The following is a 20901-nucleotide window of genomic DNA, read 5'->3' on the forward strand; positions in this document are numbered from 1 at the left end:
CAAACATTAAGATCAAGGTCCCTCTACTGAAGTGAATGACACAATTAATGGAGCGCACCAATGAAATTATCTGGGATTGTATTTTCAGTGACCAGTACTACTATTGCTTTGGAAGGAAAGGAATCTAATTATTTCAAACACTGAAGCATCATAATTTTGTCAGTGCTGTTGTGGGCTACTCCGTGTGTGAAAGCCAGGGCAATTGCACCCTCCAAAGGACCTCTTTGAGCCAAATATGTTAATCCACCTATGATAAATACATTTGTTGTTGTTTTTCTAAATCCAGCCTTGCACAATGCACATGAAATCCTCTTGTCTCTCAACAAGAAATATATATATTGTGTAGATTCTTGTATTGCTTTCAGAATTCTTTTTTTAAACAAACACAATGCACTATGAAGAGGACAGATCCCTTGTCTCTGCCCATTATCTCAGCAGCCTTCCTCCTGGAGCCTGTTGTGTATTTGATCATGACATAATTCTGTTTAGTATTCATCTAAACTAACCATCACATTTCTTATGGACTGTCACTCATGCAGTTCTACTGTTATCAATGTAATTGCAGTGCACTTTCAAAGTCTTGCCTGTTTTTAAGGCTAACTTTAAAATAAAAACGTGGTATTAAATGCTTGCAATTATGAATGTTCCAACTTGACTTTGTTCTTTCTCTATTGATTGTTCAATATGTTCCAGCAGAGGACTCCTTATGTAAATGTAAACTTGAGTGAGTGACTGACTGATTGTTACAAAAAATCCATAACTAGGTATTTACATAAGTAGAGGATATTGTGTAAGTGTGTTAGCATTTCATTTCCTCATGACCGTGCTGTTTGTCAGAATTTTAATGTTATATAAGTAAGTAACTTTTTGTGCTCTTTCATATGCCCTGACGTAAGAGACTCTTAATTTTTTGTAAAATGAGAGAATAATATTGTGAGGAACTAAGGCAATCTGTGGATAATTTAATGGGCTGTTGCAAGTTTTGGGGGGTAGCAGCAAGTTACCATCCCCACTTCTCACTTGCCTCTCTCTACTGCCCACTGCCTTTGGAGGAGCTATTTGCAGAGTGCCACCCGGAGACAACCCTCTGTTGCTGTCTCTTCCTCCTAGCCCAGTGTGCAGCCTTTTGCCTCCCTAGCTGGGCTAGTAAGTGTTAGAGAGATTTGGAGGGGAGATCATTTACCTACTCCATCCACAGCAGAAGTACACAAATAAGTAGAGCACTGCTAATTAATATTGTCTGGAAACTTCGATTTAAATTCTAAGTAAAGTAATTTATTTAGGAAATACATCAGACAGGCAGGAAAGGTCTACATGCCTAGCTGCTTATTAAAGGTAAAGTGTTCGGTCAAGTTAATTTCGACTCCTGGTGCCCACAATGCCCCGTGGTTTTCTTTTGGTAGAATACAGGAGGGGTTTATCATTGCCTCCTCTTTCGCAGTATGAGATGATGCCTTTCAGCATCTTCCTATATCACTGCTGCCCGATAGAGTACCAGCGGGGATTCAAACCAGCAACCTTCTGCTTGTTAGTCAAGCATTTCCCTCTGCTTATTACATCAGGGGGAAAAGGAGAAAGAGGAAGTCTGTTTCTCCGGTGAGAGAACAAAACCTGAGACTATCAGTCTAACAAAGGGCAAGTAGTGTAGAGAAAGAGTAGTCAGAGGAAATTCCCTTGCTCACTATTTTTGCCCCTAGTTTGCCTAGTTGCTGGTTCTGGTTCTAAGAATCAATGCCATCAGGAGCTGCAACAGTAAGGAACAGAGGAAAGGAGAAGAAAAGAAAATTATGGAAGGGCAGCAGAGTATAGGAGATGTAGAGCTCTTACGATCTGTGAGAAGAGCTCAGAGGCAGAGTGTGGGAAGAGTGGATTACATTAAACCCCCCACACACACACACACACAGACAGATGATCGTCCTTGCTTCCCTGACCAGCAGCTCACCCTCCTCCCCGGAGTGCCAATAATGCACAATGCGAGTGTGTGGAGTATTATTGGGATCCCCCCTCTCCCCACCCCCGAGTGTGCCAGTCGTGGCTGCAACACTAGCAAATAAATGAGGTTAAGAGAGCAAGTGCTCCCTTAACCTCATTTATTTGTTCGTTTTATTTATTTCATTTATTTGCTCCTTTTAAGGGAAGGCTACTTAGGTGGGTTTGCTGCTGGGTAGCTGCCAGTATCGGGCCTGATCCTGGCAGTTCACATGTGTATGCAAAACCAGGCTGGGCCCACTTAGCCTGGTTTTGCACACATGCATGAATAGCCTCCATCTGTGGGTGTTCCTGTACTCTATAGCTCTATATGAACAGAATAACCTCTTAAAGATGCCTGTCTCCGGCATCTTCAAAATTTTTGTAAAGTGTAACTGATTTTTCATTTCTCTGTGAACTGCTGATCACCCAAAGATATATTTTAATAAGCTCCTCCATTTCAAGAGAGCAAACACGGGAACAGATACCTCTCTACTGCCTTAGGCTTTCAGATTATGGGTCTCACAAGTGGTTCTTTAATTTGTAGAGCAAGTGTGCATGGCATACCATCCCACCTTGCACAGGTGCCACCTCACCTGCCTGATGCCAGGCCTCTGCCTCTGCCACTGCCCTTCCCCCTCTCCACTGCTACTCTTGCATCTTCTTTCCTTTCTCCTCCCCTCCCCTGACACCACTTTGTCCCCTGCCACCACTGCTGCTTCTCCATCATTGTCTCCTCCCAGAAGACAAAATGTAAGGGACAACTACTGCATTGGGAAGATGCTCTAGCTAGATGAGCTCCATTTGCCTCATTAAAGGACCACCCCTGGAAGAAGCCTCCAACCCAGGGAGTGGGGTTGGCCACCATGGGGAAGAGCCAAGGCAAGAGATATTTGTGTCTCACCCAAATACCTTCAGACTAGGGGTGTGCAATTCAGATTTTTCGTGATTCGGTTTGGGACCCGAACCGAATCACCCCTGTTCTGTTTTGTGACCAAATATGGGCCACCCAAATCACCCTTGATTCGGTTCGGATTCGGATTTAATCCGAATCCGAATCTGAAACAATTTGGGGGGAAAGGGCCCAGGGGCAAAATTTTGGGGTGGGGTGGTAGTGCCCAATGGGTGGAAGCTACCACCCCAATTTCAGAGGGATTGGGCAAAGGGATGATTTTTGCGGAATTTTTGAAGTTTTAGTGACTTTGGGGGAGTTCAGGGGCATAGCATGGGATCTGGGCAAAAAGAGTGGGGTGGGGTGGTAGTGCCTAATGGGTGCAGGCTATCACCCCAATTTCAGGGGTATTGGGCAAAGGGCTGATTTTTGGAGAATTTCTGAAGTTTTCATGTCTTTGGGGCAGATTTGGGCAGAAATTGGGGCCTGGGGCAGAATAGTGGGGTGGGGTGGTAGTGCCTAATGGGTGGAGGCTACCACCCCAATTTAAGGGGGATTGGACAAAGGGCTGATTTTTTGGGAATTTTTGAAGTTTTTGTGTCTTTGGGGCAGTTTGGGGGCAGAAAGTGTATCTGCCCCAAAAGGGTGGGGTGGGGTGGTAGTGCCTAATGGGTGGAGGCTACCACCCCAATTTCAGGGGGATTGGGCAGAGGGCTTATTTTTTGGGAATTTTTGAAGTTTTGGTGTCTTTGGGGCAGATTGGGGGCAGAAAGTGGATCTGCCCCAAAAGAGTGGGGTGGGTTGGTAGATAGTGCCTAATGGGTGGAGGCTACCACCCATCCCCAATTTCAGAGTGATTGGGCAGAGGGCTGGATTTTGGTGAATTTCTGAGGTTTTTCTTCATAAGGTGCAGTGTGCTAGATTGATATTCATAGTAAATGAGAGTGTGAAAAAGTGAAAGTGGGGTCATGAGAGTTCTTTAATTGAAAAAAATCTCATCTGCTATCATTGAATGAGAATTCACACCTCAGACATCGAGGGTGATTCGGTTCGGCCCCGAATCACCCGAAATTGCTCATTTCGGGCACAGATTGATCTGTGTCCAAAATTTTTTGCACATCCCTACTTCAGACGCCCCCCTGTGGCCATTGATTCAGTATTGTCTAACCTGGATGTCCGGGGCCAGGCCCTACCCGAGAGCTTTTTCATTTGAAATATTGGAATCTGAACTTGAGGCCATGTGCATGTAGAGAATGCAATCTACCACTGATCTATGATCCCTTCCCAAATATCCACACAGGTTTTCTTCAACGGTGTCAAAGAAATTATCATATCAGCACTATATATTTTCCATTATTCCACGTTTCACTTTGTTCCTACCACCTGCCTGATTTTACCTTATATTTTAGAGTGATTGTCATAGTCACGCCTTAGCAAAGCCTGTAGGAGGACAGTAATGACAAGGAGGATTCCCAGAGCCTAGCTTCTCCACAGATAATTCCCACCTCTCTCTCTCTCTCTCTCTCTCTCTCTCTCTCACACACACACACACACACACACACACACACACACACACACACCGACACACACACCCTGCTCCCCCTCCCCCATAAGAGCCAGTGTGATGTACTGGAAAGAGGTCCATGTACAAATCCCAACTCAGCTATAAAATTGACCTTTGGCCAGTTTCTACCACTCAGCCTAACTTACCTCACTCGCTGTTCTCAAAATAAAATATCGGGCAGAGGCACAGTACCCTGAGCTCCTTGAAAGAAGGGTGGATTACAAATGTAATAAACAAACCCAGCAGGCATTGCTGTTTCAGTAGTTCTCTGGCACAGGCTCATAGCATTCTGTGTGAAGCATACAGGCTTGGGAGTGCAACTGAATCTCCAACTCCATCTCTCCTCTGTTTCCATGGGAATGGTGTATGAAACATATGGAGCATGCAGGTAGTAATTGCTTCCTTCTCCGTGTCCATCTGATTGGCAAGACGAGGCAGAATAAGAGGGCAGAATTTAATTTACCAGCTAAATCATGAATTATGGCAATGCAAGGTTCAGACAGAGCAGGCAATGGACAACTGGGCTTTCTTTTTGGACTTTTTAATAGTTAAGACTTGGGATATTAAACTATTAAGAACTCTTTATATTTATCTGCCAGTTCAATTTTGATTTGAACATTCATGAAGAACTATTTGAGGCTCTCCCTTACCCTCTGTTTTATATTCCTGCCCATTTTTGCCTAATGAGAATTTCATTGCTCTCTCTAAGATTAGCATGCCCTTGATATGCTCAAGGCATTGCATTCACTGTCAGTATAGAAGATACTTAGTTCCCTTAAACATACCAATACCCAACACTCTGCATTTCTCCTTTTCTCTTAGCTCTGAAAAGTATTTTCTGAACAGACCTATAAATAAGGCAAAGACATGCAGCATCAAGATGTTTTAAGACCTGGTGCTCTGTGGATACAATAGCTGTGCTGCCTTATTGGCCTTTTGCTTTTCTTGTGCTAGCAAAGAGTCTTTCTTTATTGATGCCATTTCCGAATGCAACAAGACATTTAAACAGATGGTGAAATACAGGTTTACCCTCTGGTGTCACTGTGTATGATGGGGTGTTTGGCTCTATCCTTGTAATGTATAACAGATGTTCTGGAAATTGCCAAGAAATAAACAAGTAGCATAACAAAGTGGCATGTTGCAGTTTTGCATAGCACATTCTTGATTAATAAAGACCCTAGGCATGTAGCATCCTGATGATGTTATTTAAGCACACTATTCCAAAATATGTTTTGCCCCCACCATATTCTTGATTAAAAACAGGAGAAACAAATGGGGTGTGACTAGGCTTTAATTAAATCAACAAGGACAAGAATTGCAAAGGGAAGTTAAGCCAGATGAATGCTGCATGGGCAGCATTACTTTCTCAGGCAAAAAATGAACATAGTTTTGGTTCCCATAGTCTGCCTTACCTATATGATGGAGTCTGCCTTGGCAATGAGAAAAGAGCAGAACTGCACAACCTCTATGCAGTCAGGTCACACTGTGAATGCCAGTGCTGAAAAAATGTATCTTCTCATAGGTTGGGCCATAAAAAGGCCTAGATTTTTGAAGCCCAGGTAGACCCAAAGCAACTCTAGCCAACTCTTAGCTGCTCAAGCCTAGTGCGCTGTGCTGAGAATACCCTTCCCTCTCTAGAAGTTTCTCCAAAGAATTCCTATCCTTTATATACACCCCATATTAAAATGAGATAACCATCTATATCTGTAATTAGAAATCAAAGTTGATCTCTCCACTTGATTCTTCCTCAAAGTTCACACTACCATGACTCTAACAAGGAAGACGCTGAGACTCATAGAGGATAAAAAAGCTAATGCCACACAGTTACCAGTGGGCAAAATAAATATTCTTACATGAGCTGAATGACTGGATCAGTTCACAGTACCAGGTTCAAGGAAGGTGGATGGAACATAGGAACATAGGAAGCTGACATATACTGAGTCAGACCATTGTTCTGTCTAGCTCAGTATTGTCTACACAGACTGGCAGTGGCTTTTCCAAGGCTGCAGGCAGGAATCTCTCTCAGCCCTATTTTGGAGAAGCCAGGAAGGGAATTTGAAGCCTTCTGCTCTTCCCAGAGTGGCTCCATCCCCTGAGGGGAATATCTTACAGTGCTCTCACTTCTAGTCTCCCAAACTAGGGTGGACCCTGCTTAGCTAAGTCATGCTTGCTACCACAAGACTAGCTCTCTTGTAAATTGTAAACTGTGTCAATTGTAACTGTGTTGTGACTTCAATTAAGCAGAAATTTAAAGAGTACCTGTAGTGGATGTGGTCTGCCAAAACATCAACACAGAATGCAGTATTTATCCCAAACACATACATTTCTTTCTCAGAATATCAGAGGCCAATTCTTCTTCCTCATCCCATATGCTGGTAACATCCAGGTTTGACTACTGCAATGCACTCTGCACTGGGCTACCTTTGTACAGTATGTATTTTGGAAACTGCAGTTGGTACAGAATGCCCAAGCCAGGTTGGTCTCCGAGGTTGTCCGAAGAGATCATATCACACCAATTTTAAAAGAACTACACTGGCTGCCAATAAATTTCTGGGCTAACAAGAAGTGGTGCAGCCAACAAGCTGCCTCAATGTTCATTTTCTGAGATTCAGGGGTGATTCTGGAGAAGGAAAGACATACACATACAACCGTGAGTTTTAATGGGCTTTATTAAGCCGATTGATTACAAGTGTAGGTGATTAGGCATATAGGTAAGTAGTTTTCATTTTTCTATTATTGTAGTGTAGTGTTCAGTAACAAATAAAAGCATTCCTAAAATCATTTCCCCCTTTCTCAAAATGCAGAGCTGCTAGCTAGGAAATAGTTTGGGCCTCACCAAGAAACAGGCCGTTGTGTTAACAGCAAGCTGAGGAACTCCTCTTCTGTGTGCAAGGAGTGCCCTATCTTGCTTCTACTTAGCAACAAGTTGAAACACTGGTTATTACTTACAAAGCCCCAAATGGCTTGGGCCCAAGATATTTAAGAGAACACCTTCTTCTTCATCAACCTCACTGCCTGTTAAGATCATCTGAGAAGGTCCGGTTGCAGTTGCCACCAGCTCGGTTGGTGGCGACTCAAGACCGGGCCCTTTCTAGAGTTGTCCCAGGACTCTGGAATGTGTTTCCTAATGCAATTGGAAGCCTTCTCTGAATGTTTTTAAGAAGGACCTAAAACATACCTGTTTAGTCAGGCTTTTTAATTTATAGTTTTAAAGCTTTGGTTTTAGAGTTTTATTGTATTTTAAATTGTTTTAATTATGTTAATGTTTCAGTTGTTTTATATTCTGAACCACCCAAGGACCTTTTTTGTATGCGGTGGTATATATATGTTCTAAATAAATGAATAAACCCCAAGCCCAATTGCACAATATTCCCAGCCCCTTCCAGACCAGAAGGATTTCTAAATAGTGACTTCTTTCTGCTTCACTATGATTACGGTTGGGGGGAGTTCAAAAGAGTAGGGGGATTTACAGCAACTTTGACATGGTAACAGCAAGGTGCTGTTCATACAGCAGCTACAGTATTATTATTATTTTTTTCCTCATTACAATTGGCCCTTTGTGTATTACACACATCTTTAAAAAGCTGCTCTTTGAGAGAGTGTTGGAAAGGTTTGTGTGCAATACTCCGGCATTTTTTGTGAAGCTGTATGGATATGCTCTCAGGGGAGTTAACTTAACTGCCCCCGCAAATCCCACTAGAGCAGGTTTTGAGAATTCCTGATGGTTGGAATTCTGACTAAAATCCCTGTTGTCGTATTGAAAGTTATCCTGATAATGCCTGATAGTGGACATAACAGTCAGCATTCCTATCGGACCAGTATGACTGCACAGCTCTAATGGAAAGTGCTTCCATTCCAGAGGGAAGTTATCCCCTACCCCACCCCCAGTGAGACTGCAAAATGTGGTTACACTAGCTGTGCGCTACATTGATATAAGGTGAAGTGTGCCATCATGTAGATTATGACTCCTGGCACCCACAGAGCCCTGTGGTTTTCTTTTGGTAGAATACAGGAGGGGTATACCATTGCCTCCTCCCACGCAGTATCAGATGATGCCTTTCAGCATCTTCCTATATCACTGCTGCCCAATATAGTACCAGCGGGGATTCAAACCGGCAACCTTCTGCTTATTAGTCAAGCACTTCCCCGCTGCACCATTAGGTGGCTCTACATTGATCTAGTGCACAGTGATTCTTATATAATGACACTAGGAATTTTAAAAAAAAATTAAGAGAAAATTACGGTGGGGGGATCTGCAGACGCTACACATATGCTCCCCCCCCATTCTCTTTACTACAGTATCTGAGCACAGGTGAATGAGCCAATCAAAAGCAGGAGGTGGGGGCCTCTTCTGCAACAATATTGGCCAGGAATGAGTGGGATGGCTGTGTCAATAAACCAGTGTTTGAAAAAACCATAATGAAGTGTAATCAACCGTAATAAAAAGCAGCAATGTGAAGGGACCCAATTTAATCCAATTTATGCTTATGAACACTTGTACACACTTATACACACTAAATATACACTCACCCTAATTTACATCACTTTCTCCAGCACTAAAACTCCAAGTCTGGAAGCCTGCATTTGCAATGTCAAAGGATACACCTCTATATACAACATAAAGCTATTCAGAATTTACAGTAAAGTTTTGCAAGACCCCTTGCTGAGAAAACTGGATTGCTGGAAAGACTATAAAAATCCAGAGATTAAAATAGTAGACCTATAACCAAGTAAAGTGTGTTAATGTCTCCATATATCAAAATAGCAGAACTATTTGAACACGACTAGATTTGTAAGACTGCCTTATATCTGACCCTCTATTCTGAAATATAGTAAAAAGATACATATTTTTATTGTGAGGTTTTTTCCTATGTATCATTATGAAAATCATTAAGCAATATCTATATACTTATTTCTTGTAGACGGGCCATGCACGGTGACATGGTAGGAAGGAGGCTATTGGCTGAGTTTGCAAGCAGAAACACCTGATTGGGCAGTGGGGATTCCATATGCAGAGTGTGCAAGCAGAAGCACCTGATTGGGCAGTGGGGATTCCATATGCAGATAGGGAGAAGGAGCCTGTGAGAGCAGAAGCACCATGGTGACTGGGCAGTGGGGATTCCCTATGCAGAGAAGGAGGAGGGACCTGTGATGGTTAAGGTCAGTTCGAATGCAGCTGTTACAGGTGGGAAGCTGTTCTTGATATAAAAGGATAGCAGGCAGGGGTCTGCAAAAAGACAAGGTCATGAGGGAGGAAAGAGTGCCTTTGGGAGAAGAAGGATGCCGTTGTGTAAATGAACAAAATCTGTTAACTCAGGGAGGGAGGAAGAAAAAACATGAAGGAGGGGGAAGAAACAGTGGAGAAGAGTGAGTGGAGGAGAGAGAAAGAGAAAAAGAAGGGAGGGGAAAGAGAGACAGAAGGAAGGGCAAGGGATGGGCCCGGGCCTGTCAGCAGCCTGAGGGGAATGGGTGGCCATGGCGGCAGTGGCAGCAAGGAAGGGTCCAGGCAACCACTGGGGCTACTGAGGCCATTGTAAGAGGGAGGCAGTCAGGCAAGTGATGGGCCTGGGCCTGTCAGTGGCCTGAGGGGAACGAGCAGCCATGGTGGTGGCAGCAGCGAGGAATGGCCCGGTCAACCACTGCTGCTGCTCCTGAAGGGAGGAGCAGGAGTGGGGCTCAGGTGAGGGTGGGGAGTTCTCTGGGGATAGGGGGCTGCAGCTTGGCCAATAGGCAGCAGCAATGCTGCAGCCACGACCAATAAGGGTGAGGAGGATGGAAGCAACGGGATGGAGGAGCAGCAGGAGTGCAGACCAGGTGAGGGTGGGAAGCTCTCTGAGGTGAGGGGAGCAATCAAGTACTAACGTGCAGGTGCTCTAGAGCGTGCAAGAGTTCCAGCATTGAAGCGGTGAGAAATAATGTCAGTGGTGGAGGTCCTGCAGGTGAAGCCCCTCCAGCCAGAAGAGTTGGGTGGATGGCGGGTGAAGCTCCGCCGGCCAGGAAGATGAGGCGATGGCGGGGAGAAATGACAGCGGTGGTGAGGAGGTGGGCAGATGGCGGGCAAAGCCCTACCAGCCGGGAGGAGAAGGTGGGAGGTGGTGGTGGGATGGCCTGGCCCTGACCCGCCCAATGGGGAGAGCTGTGGGGGGGGGGAGTGAGCTGCGGGGGATGTCACAGGCTCAGTACACAACTGCACAGATTCTCTGTGTGGGGTCAGCTAGTTTTATGTTATTTTAAGTAAAAACTGAGAAAAGTTATTTTATTTTATTTCAGAAATAATGGGGGGAATGAAGCAAAAATAATTCTAATAATCTAAATTTATAAATTTACATTTAAACCCCACTCTTCTCCGAGGAGCTCCGAAGTACATGGTTATTTTTATCCTCACAACAACCCTGTGAGGTAGTTTAGGCTGAGAGATGCATGACTGGCCCAGAGTCACCCAGTGAGTTTCATGATTGAATGGAGATTTGAACACGGGTCTTCCCTGTCCTAGTCCAACACTCTAACTACTACGCTGTGCTGAATCTAAAGTTCAAAAGGGCAAAATGTGTTTAACACCAATCATGTTAAGAGTTTCTTATATATTTAGAAGTCTTCAAGCACAGTTGTTAGCCAGCATAATCCTGAAGTGGCAATCAGTGTTCAAAGTTTGGAATTGTGTGAAGTTCTGAAGGATTTCAGTCTGCATATTAATAGCACAGACTGTAGTGGGGCTGTAGCTCAATGGCATCTGCTTTGCATGCAGAAGGTCCCAGGTTCAATCCCTGGCATCTCCAGATACGGCTGGGAAAGACTCTTGCCTGAAATCTTGGAGAGCCGCTGCCAGCTAGTATAGACATTACTGAGCTACTATAGATGGACCAATGCTCTAGACAGCTTCCTCTGTTCCTATGACCTTAGCCCCATTCATACAACTTATTGTGTCAACTGTGAAATGACTTACATGATTCGAGTCTGGGAATGGTGAATCATTGTGCACCATCCCCACAATAGGACTTTGATACAGTTGAACATTTTGAAGCAATTGGCACTATGGTTTGTTTGTCACCCTTAAATCAAACGCACACGCTCTCATTCTCTGTTGCTGATAAAGGTATAAGCCAAAACGTTCAGCTGACATTTGATTCAGCTATCTCGGTTGTCAGTCATCTTTTTTGTACAATAGTTACAGAGGGACATGACTGAGGCTTATAAAACTACATGGCATGGAGAAAATGGATAGGGAAAAGTTCTCTCTTTCTTTCCCTCTCATATAACATTAGAAAATGGGCATTCAACAAAACTGATTGGAGGGAGATTTAGGACCACCACCTTAGTTGACTTTAAAAGGATATTAGGGATTGGACAAATTCATGAAAGACAAAACTGTCAGTGGTTATTAGTCATAATAGGTTTGTAGAACCTGCATATTCACCTGCATATTCATCTCTGAATATCAGCTGTTGGTGGAGAGCTTGAAAGCAGGGGGAATCTATTGTTTTTGTTCCTGCTGTGAGCTTCTCAGAGGCATCTGGTTGGCCACTGGGCAGAACTGTGGACTATGGATGCTGGACTATGTAGGTCTTTGGTCTGACTGAGCTGCGCTCTTGTGTTAAGCTTGTCAACAGCCACTCAAATGGAGTTCTCATCATAGAAAAATTACTGTATTTTGCTATGTATTTTTCCAATGCCCAGTGTTACAGGGGAAGACACACTTTCTTTGTCTTGCAGAAAGAGGGGGGAGTTTTGAAATATGGATATTGTTCTTCATATGACATAAAAGAAGAAAGATGATGGGCTTTGGTGCCTGCATTTGCACAGAAGGCACAAATCATTAGCTCACCTTACCATTCTATTTCCAAGTCTGGATTTTGCTCCAACAACCATATTTGCTCCGACAACCACTTCTAATTTGGCAAAGAGGCACCTTTTAATGTGGCCATTCTCTTTATTTAGCAGGGGGAGAGTAACTGGCCCTATCCACCCCCAGCACAGTATCTCTAGTGACTGTTGCTGGTGTCTATCTTATGCTTCTAATAAATAATAATAAATAATAATAAATAAATCTAATAAATAATAATATTCATATAAAGTCAAGCAAATGCATTGGAAATTTCAGCATGGCGTCTGAACAAGCCCAGAAAAAATGGAGTTATACAGATTAAGATAGTGTCAGGGACCTGACTGCAAAAACTACAAGTGGTATGGCTTTTTGCTTTTTAACTTTTTTACATGAGGTTATAACAACATTAGCTCCTAGCTTAACAAAAACACATCTGTATGAAATGCAGCAGCAGAGATATACTTAAGAGGGAGCACCTTTCCCTTCTGGGCACAGTCCCAAGCTGCACAGTAGTATACAGCTCTGGCTGGCCACTGGGGATAAAAACTGCATGATCAAGATAAGTATGATTAGAGTGGATAAGTGTGCTGAAATCCTCTGTTTCAACCTTCAAGGCTGATCTACAGCATTTCTCTCCCTGCAGAGTCTGTTGTTAAAAGCCTTCCAAATACCCCAGGCTCGAGTAGAAGTTGATTTAATTCAGCAGGGGGAACAGACTTGGGGGTGGGTGGGGGGAGAAAGTAGTGCGATGGGCTCTCATGAGAACTGGCAGATTGACAGTGCTGAAGAGTGCTCTTCCATTTAAAAACACTGGAAGTGCAAAAGACTATTCCAGCTTCATCTGTGAATATATTTCTTCGTGAAAGGGGGAAAAGGCTCTTGGAAAGAGGATCGAGTTTTGTGAGGCTCAGTGTTATTGGAGTCCATCTTCTTTCTTGTGGGGGAAAATTCCCATAATAGAATCTTGTTGGTGTTACAGTAAAATGCCGTGGTTTGTCTTTTTTTTAAGCTCCCTATATTGTTGCCAGTTTGAGGTGTTTGTCATGTGAATATTTGTTCCTTTTGATCTGGAGATACCAACTCATTTTCTCTGAATCCACCCAAGCAACTTTCTACTCATCGTGACTCCTGCTCTATTCCAATTCACATTATGATCCAAGCCACTCATATTATATTCCATTCTCAACCAACAGCCCTTCCCACTTCAAGAAGAATCTATTATACAGTGAACTGAATCTTGACTAAAACTTAGTTACGAGCTCTACGGGGCTGGGGGGAGCAGACTTGTATGTAAAACCTGGTAAGAGGTTCAGTCCAAGCTACATGTACTTGTAAAGAAATACAAAATGTCATGGTGGGTGGGAGTCAATCTGAAGCATCAAGTTGAACCTAAGAGAGTTTGATAAACTGGAGTGCCTCAGGACTCTTGTATCCAGTCTGAAAATTATTTCAAGGTTAGACAACTGGATTCATTGCTTACTATCATTCAAATAAATGCCAACCTCATGCACAGATTGCATGCATGGAGCCAGGTGAGTGCCAGAGCTTTGCTGCCGCTGTGTGGGCTGCCAGAGGGAGAGCTGATGAACCTGGAAGCTGCTTGGAGTTGCAGCACTGCACTAAGGGCCTGCTACTTTACTTTTATAGGTGCCTCTTGCCAGCCCCCAGGTGCTCCCCTCACTGGCCCTTGAACCACCGAACCAGTTTGAGCTGAGCCTCTGTATGCACTGAACCATTTCACAGACCTGCGAACCGGTTCAAATTCAGCCCAGACTGCAAACATTGGTCCACACACATCCCTAATCTGAGGTGAGTCACAGTCTAAGCCCCTTTGGGGTATGTCCTAAATTGCATTTCTTGTCATGCTAGCAAAGGGCTTCACAACTTTTCATCTTGTGAATTATCAGAACAATCTGATAAGGGAGAGGGAACTTATTATTTATATTTTAGAGTGGAAACAGATCGGGAATTGCCTGCACCACACAATTTAGGGAATTACAGGAGAGGGACTGGAACACAAGTTCCTACATACAAGTCTTTCTGAACTGGATCACAGTGGCTCTTTTAACCTGTTGTGTCATGAGCTTTTATGGTAATTCAGATGGTTGCAGTGCCACTCTAAACATATAGAGAGGCTGTGGTTTGTAGCTTCAAGGTTAACCTAGCATTATCATGAAAACATGCATGTTTCCTTGGACTTTATTATTATTATCTTTATATATATTTCTCTAAGGCATACCTGTGGCTAAACCCATGTGTGGCAGCTCTCATGAAAGTTCAGAGAGCTGCCGGATAGCCATGGGATGGGTGGGGGGAAGAAAATGGTAGTGGCCGGCTGGCTAGCAGGTGACAAAAATGGCAGTGAATGGCAGTGGGTGGCCAAGTGGCCATCAAAGCAAACATCGGCGGTGGTAGTGCGGGGAAGAAGATGGCTGGTGGTGGGTTGGCAAGAAGATGACTGGCGAGCAGGAGCGTGGAGAAGAAGACGTCTGGCTGGCTGGCAGGTGGATAAGATGGCCAGCAGGTGGGCAGGCAGGCAAAAATGTGGTGTTAGGTGGGAAAGCAGCAAGGTGAATGGCTGGCTGGCTGGTCGGAGGGAAGGAAGTAAGAAGGTGGGGGTGGACAGGAAGGCAGTGAATGGCTGGCTGGCTGGTAGGTGAGCGGGCGGTGGCACGGGGAGAATAAGATGATGGCGGCCACGGTAGCTCCAAACTAGAGGCGCCGATGCTCTGCTCCCAGCCCAACTAGTTATTTTTTTGATTTATATACTGCCCCTCCAAAAATAGCTCAGGGCGGTTTACAACAAATAAAAACAATTAAAATCAATTAACAGTTAATATCAAAACTAAATCAATTAAACAATCAAAATCATTTTAACATTAAAAACATTAACATTAAAATCACTTAAAACCAGCATTAAACATTTAAACCATGACTCTAATTAGAAGCCTGGTGAATAAATGTGTCTTCAGCACCTTTTAAAAAGTTGCCAGAGATAAGGAGGCTCTTATTTCAACAAGGGGATGTATTCCAAAGTCCAGGGGCAGCAACAGAGAAGGCCTATTCCCGAGTAGCCGGCAAATGAGTTGGAGGCAACTGCAGGTGAACCTCTCTAGATGATCTCAACAGGCAGTGGGGCTCATGGTGAAGAAGATGTTCTCTTAAATACCTAGGGCCTAAGCTGTTCAGAGCTTTATAGGTAATAACCAGCACCTTGTATTTTGCCCGGAAACATATCGGCAGCCAGTGTAGTTCTTTCAACAAAGGAGTGATATGGTATCTCCTAGATTATTCAGAGACCAACCTGGCCACTGCATTCTGGACCAACTGCAGTTTCCAGACTATGTACCAAGGCAGCCCCACATAGTGTGCATTGCAGTAATCTAGCCTAGAGGTTATCAGCATATGTACCACCTTTGAGGTCACTGATCTCAAGAAATGGACGCAGCTGACGTATCAGCTGAAGTTGATAAACATCACCTCTGGCCATCACCTCAACACCAGGGAGAAGTCCGGATCCAGAACACCCCCAGACTGCGCATCTGTTCCTTTTGGGGGGAGCATGAATCCATCCAGAAACAGCAGATCAATATTGTCTCTCGAGTTCTGACTCCACATATTAAGTACCTCCATCTTCTCTGGATTCAGATTCAGTTTGTTATCCGTCATCCGCCCTATTACTAGGGGTGTGCACGAAAACAGCTGGCCCGCTTCGTTCCATCACCCCCTCAAACCCCTCTGTCTGATCCGGTCCAGGGGGGTTCGTGAACATTTTCTTTAAAAATAATAATGTTGTTGTTGTTTTTTTACCCCTTCGAGGGAGTTGTTGGAGGTGGTGGTGGGGGGTCTGCGGAGGTTCCCTCTCCCCCCACTGGCTTCCCTTGCAGCCCAAACTGGCCCATTCGGTTGGCTCTTTGGCCCATTCAGGCCTTCCCCCTCCAGCACATTTGGAAGCTGCTGCGACTGCAACTGGCCTCTGCATGACCCAGGCCATGCAGAGGCCAATTGTGCAGGCACAGCAGGCTCCAAAATGGCCACCGCGCCAGAGGGGGAAGGTCCAAAAGGGCTGAAGGGCCGGTTTGGGCTGCCAGGGAGGCCGGTGGAGGGGAGGGGAACCCTCTTGGGAGCAGGTGGTTCTTCAGGTATCCAGGGCCCAATCCATTAATGGCCCCAGTTTTGAACCATTACTGGATTCAGTTCCATTTATTTAGGAACACTCCTCCGTGATTTTTTTGAATGCTTGGTTTATGCATTCATAACCACTAAGTGACGTGTACAGTAGGCTCAGCAATGCTTTCTGCATGAATTGTTGCTTACTATAAAGAAGGTCTCATCAATCCTTGATCTGTGAGTGATGCTACTGTTCATTATCATTATTACTATAAAAAAATAACTGCCTGTATATGTAATATTATAAGCACACTGTCTTTAAAATCTTCCTATTGTGTTTGGCAATCAAGAAAATAATCCTGCTTGGTTTGTGAGATTGACAAAGTGACCTACTGGGCTCTTTCCATTTCTAATTTCTGCAATTCAGTTAACTGTGATAATGCGGCTAATTATCCCATTTTAAACTGATTACACCTGTAAACATTCTTTGATCATTGACCTTATGTGCTCATGTATTTTACTGACACATTTAATGGACCAGAAGCAATAGAAAGAGAGCCAATTACTTAAGTGAAATCTATCTTCATAGCTTTTGTTCAATCACTGAGCAATTTTTTGCTTAGCATAAGTCACAACTACATGATTATTATATGCAAATTTCAGGTTTTGAGCAGTGGGGCATTTCTCTTCAGCTTTTAAATTCTGATAAGGTCAACAAGGGTCAATTATCCTGATAACCAAAAAGATACCATGAACATTAGGAAGGAAATCTGTATGAGGATGATTCTTTAAAAAGGGGGGGGGGATCTCAAGCACTAAAGCAGCACAATGTAATATGAAGATTCCAGGCATTTCAGCTCATGGAACATGAAGAGCATGTGTCTCTACAAGCCAAAAATGTAAAAAGTTTGCTTTTTTTCATATGATTTCACTGGAGGGACAGAAATCCCAGTTCTATTTTTTTAAAAGCATAGATAATAGTAAGGCATTTGTTTAAAGCACTTAGTTACTAGGTAGGCAAACTAACAAGCATATTAATAGTAATGATAATAGGGGGCAAAGTTTTACATTTTAGATACAAATATTGTTTCTGATAGTGGCAGCTACATTCAAGATGACCCTAAACATTCCTCCTCAGAAGAAAGTCCAGTGAGTTTCTAATAAGCATGCTTAGGATTGCAGTCTTGGTGACACAGACATTCTCCTTTCAAAATCATGTCCTTCATGAGGCATCCAATCACCTCACTGGCTTCTCAAGAGCACATTTCCAGCAAATAAAAAATTCCACATCAGGAATGCTAAATATTTGTAGGGCTAATAAAGATTACACACCTTTAAATCCTAAGATTCCTTGATGGAAATTTGGTTTGTATTCAAGGAAATACTTTTTTGCTTGGAATAATTGATCAAAGATATTCTTTGTTTATTTAAAGGAAGTGCCCAAACATTCACTTCTGTTAATGTCTGAGTCAACATTTCTGTTAGTGGTACTGCAATGCTCTGCAGGTTATCTAGAGATGTTTTTGCACCAAATGAAACAAAAGCCAAAAACTTTCTGGGCAATCATAGGGTTTTCCTGTTTATAGAGATGTTGCCAGGCTTGTAACAGGTCTTTGTAACTAAAGGTATGTCTAGCTAAGGACTTGAGAGAAAGGCAGCTTAACTCCTCTATGTCAAGTACAAGGTGCCTCTTTTGGACACATGGAACTCCCATATCTGATTTGACTTTAAAGGGGTGACTTGATGGCAGTGGCACTATCTGAACAACTTGAGTTGTAATGTCAGATTATTTCTCCCAACTCACTGAGCAACATCCAATCTAATGTAATCATGATGAAGTTACATCAAATTTAATAAGACTTAAAATTAGTCTTGACTAACATGTCTTATAGATCTCAGTGGTGCTTGCTTGCTTGCTTGATTAAGTGCCGTCAAGTCGGTGTTGACTTTTAGCAACCACATAGATTCTCTCCAGGATGATTTGTCTTCAACTTGGCCTTTATGGTCTCTCAGTGGTGCATTCATTGCTGTCGTAACCGAGTCCATCCATTTTGTTGCTGGTCATCTTCTTCTTCTCTTTCCTTCAACTTTCCCCAGCATGATGGACTTCTCAAAGGAGCTGGGTCTTCACATAATGTGTCCAAAGTTTGATAGTTTGAGCCTGGGCAAATGTGCCAACCGTGAAAATTCTGGATTGATTTGTTCTATGATACAGTTGTTTGTTTCCCTGGCTGTCCATGGTATCCTCAAAAGTCTTCTCCAGCACCAAACTTCAAAGCGTCAATGCTTTTTCTATTTTGCTTCTTCAAAGTCCCACTTCCACATCCATAGAGAGTCATGGGGAAAACCATTGTCCAAACGATTCTAATCTTTGTAATAGATTAGACACATCACAGCAGTTTAATATCCTTTCCAGGGCCTTAAGTGAAACCCTACAAAATGCTAGTCTGCGGCGTTTTTCTTGGCTGCTGGATCCTTTACTGTTGATGGTTGACCGTAAAAGGCAGAATCTATCCACCACCTCAATGTTTCCATTATCAGTTCTGAGGCTGGTTGCTGTACCCATTGCCATTAATCTAGTCTTCTTTACATTTAGTGGTAGTCTCATTTTTTCACTGTGCTCCTTGACTTTCATTACTAGAGCTTGCAGATCATCCGCATTCTCAGCTATCAGAGTGGTGTCATCAGTGTAGTGCAGGTTATTGATGTTTCTTCCTCCAACTTTAAAACCACGCTCATCTTCTTCCAATCCAGCTTCTCTATGTATATGTTCAGCATATAAATTGAATAAAGAAAAATAAAGTATACAGCCTTGTCTTACACTTTTGCTGATCTGGAACCAGCCTGTTTCCCCATGTTCTATCTGGACTGTGCCTTAGTCATGACGAAATGGTCTTGATGTTGTCCACAGCATGGGGAGGCATTGGGGTGAAGCATTTAATGACATATGCAGCAGAACCCTAGTATCCTATTTGACTGAAGTTTCTCTGGAGCACCTATCATAAGCACCAGGAGGTGGGCAGGACACCCACTGTACACTCTGTGTTGTGCTAAAACGGGAACAAGAAAGCAAGTCTATTAATGTCAACAGTAGATGGCAGGTATTAACACATAGCTAATGTGTTCTTGTTCCCAGCCTTTTTAGAGTAAAACCCTTTAAAAGTCCTGATAGTAGGTCATGCCTTTTGACAACAGGTGAGCAGACAATGAGCCCTTTCTCATGACCAGTGAGAAAGAGCAAGAAGGTGAGTGGAGAGGAAGCCTCAAAAAGCTTACCTCCCCGCAGACAATCAGGTCCTTCCCTCTGGGCAGGCAGATCAGTTGCTGCCAGTTGCTGCTGCCGGTTGCTCCAAGGGTTGGGGTGCTGGACGCTTCCCATGTTGACCTGCCCCCTGGAGCTCCCATAATGCAGCATGTGAATGTGCAGTGCATTATGGGGATCCCCCTCCCCAGAGCTGACCAGGAGCTCTGCAGTTGGCCAGCTGTGGCTGAAAGCTCACTCTCCTAACTTCATTTTAGAGGAAGGCTCTGTAGGTGGGTTTGCCATGGCAGTGCCACCGGGATCGGGCCCAATCCCAGCGTACTCACACATGTAAAACTGGACTGACTTCCTTGTCACAATAAGGAAGCTTCAATATCAGCTTAGGAAGTTATGTTTTGGCAACTATCAAGAGGAAGTGTCAATGAGAAATGTTGTATACTCAACTTCTGCCCACAATACTTCATTGGTTGATCCACCTGTGAGAATAATTTACTACTGGATACCTGAACATCAAAATATAGTGGGATGCAATTAGTAGACAGAGTTGCATATTATTGTCAAAGGAAAGCCATGACCATCTCATGCATGAATCTGGACATTGATAATGAAATTCTACCCAATGTCAGCTATATGCTCTGAAATCAGAATTCTTCATTATGACTGAGATGGATCATTTATTTAATGTAATGTAATGTAATTTATATATTGCCTGACTCCAGAGGCTCCAGGCAGTTCACAAAAACATACAGGCATCATAAAGGCCTGGAGCATATCTGCCTGCCAACCAATGATGTTCTGTAGGAAAAAAACTGAGCACACATCACCACTCAATGACGCTTCTTCTCAGTATTTGTTGAGGCCAAGCTGAGTTCCTCCTGATACTGGTTGTTAGTCAGTGGACAGGAAAGCATTTCTTACTTCGATATCCATCCATCTGAATACTGCCCCAAGCTTGTCAGGGAGGATGTAGTTTGCCTGTCTGTCAGCAGCTCTGCTATTTTCCTGCAAGAATTGCAACTAGTCTCTCCATGAGTGAGTGAGGAAAAGTGTGCCAGCTAAAGCTAGGAATATTCATGACAGAGACCAGTGGGGTTCTGTATGTCAAGTTTGGAAACAAGTTTATGAATCCAGATTAGATTGACTAATGCCTTATGTCATCTCACAAAGATGGTGTCACAGAAGTTTCCTAGAGGCCCGAGGAAGTTGGGAGTGATGGTTTCAGAAGGGGAAAAAGCGCCAATCTTTAGAGAAAGAGGGCAAAAAGAAGAGCATACAGTATGTTA

General features: G+C 43.5%; 1 long non-coding RNA gene across 1 annotated transcript in view; it reads right to left on the reverse strand.

The window, feature by feature from the left end:
• Nucleotides 1-16542: 16542 nt before the first annotated feature.
• Nucleotides 16543-20901, reverse strand: part of LOC128349144 (uncharacterized) — a 36848-nt gene continuing 32489 nt past the window's right edge. Inside the window, exon 6 of the long non-coding RNA XR_008318580.1 lies at nucleotides 16543-19406. This is a non-coding gene — a long non-coding RNA (uncharacterized LOC128349144). The remainder of the gene's footprint in view (nucleotides 19407-20901) is intronic.

This window comes from Hemicordylus capensis, chromosome 3 (assembly GCF_027244095.1).
Source record: "Hemicordylus capensis ecotype Gifberg chromosome 3, rHemCap1.1.pri, whole genome shotgun sequence".
Taxonomy (NCBI): domain Eukaryota; kingdom Metazoa; phylum Chordata; class Lepidosauria; order Squamata; family Cordylidae; genus Hemicordylus; species Hemicordylus capensis.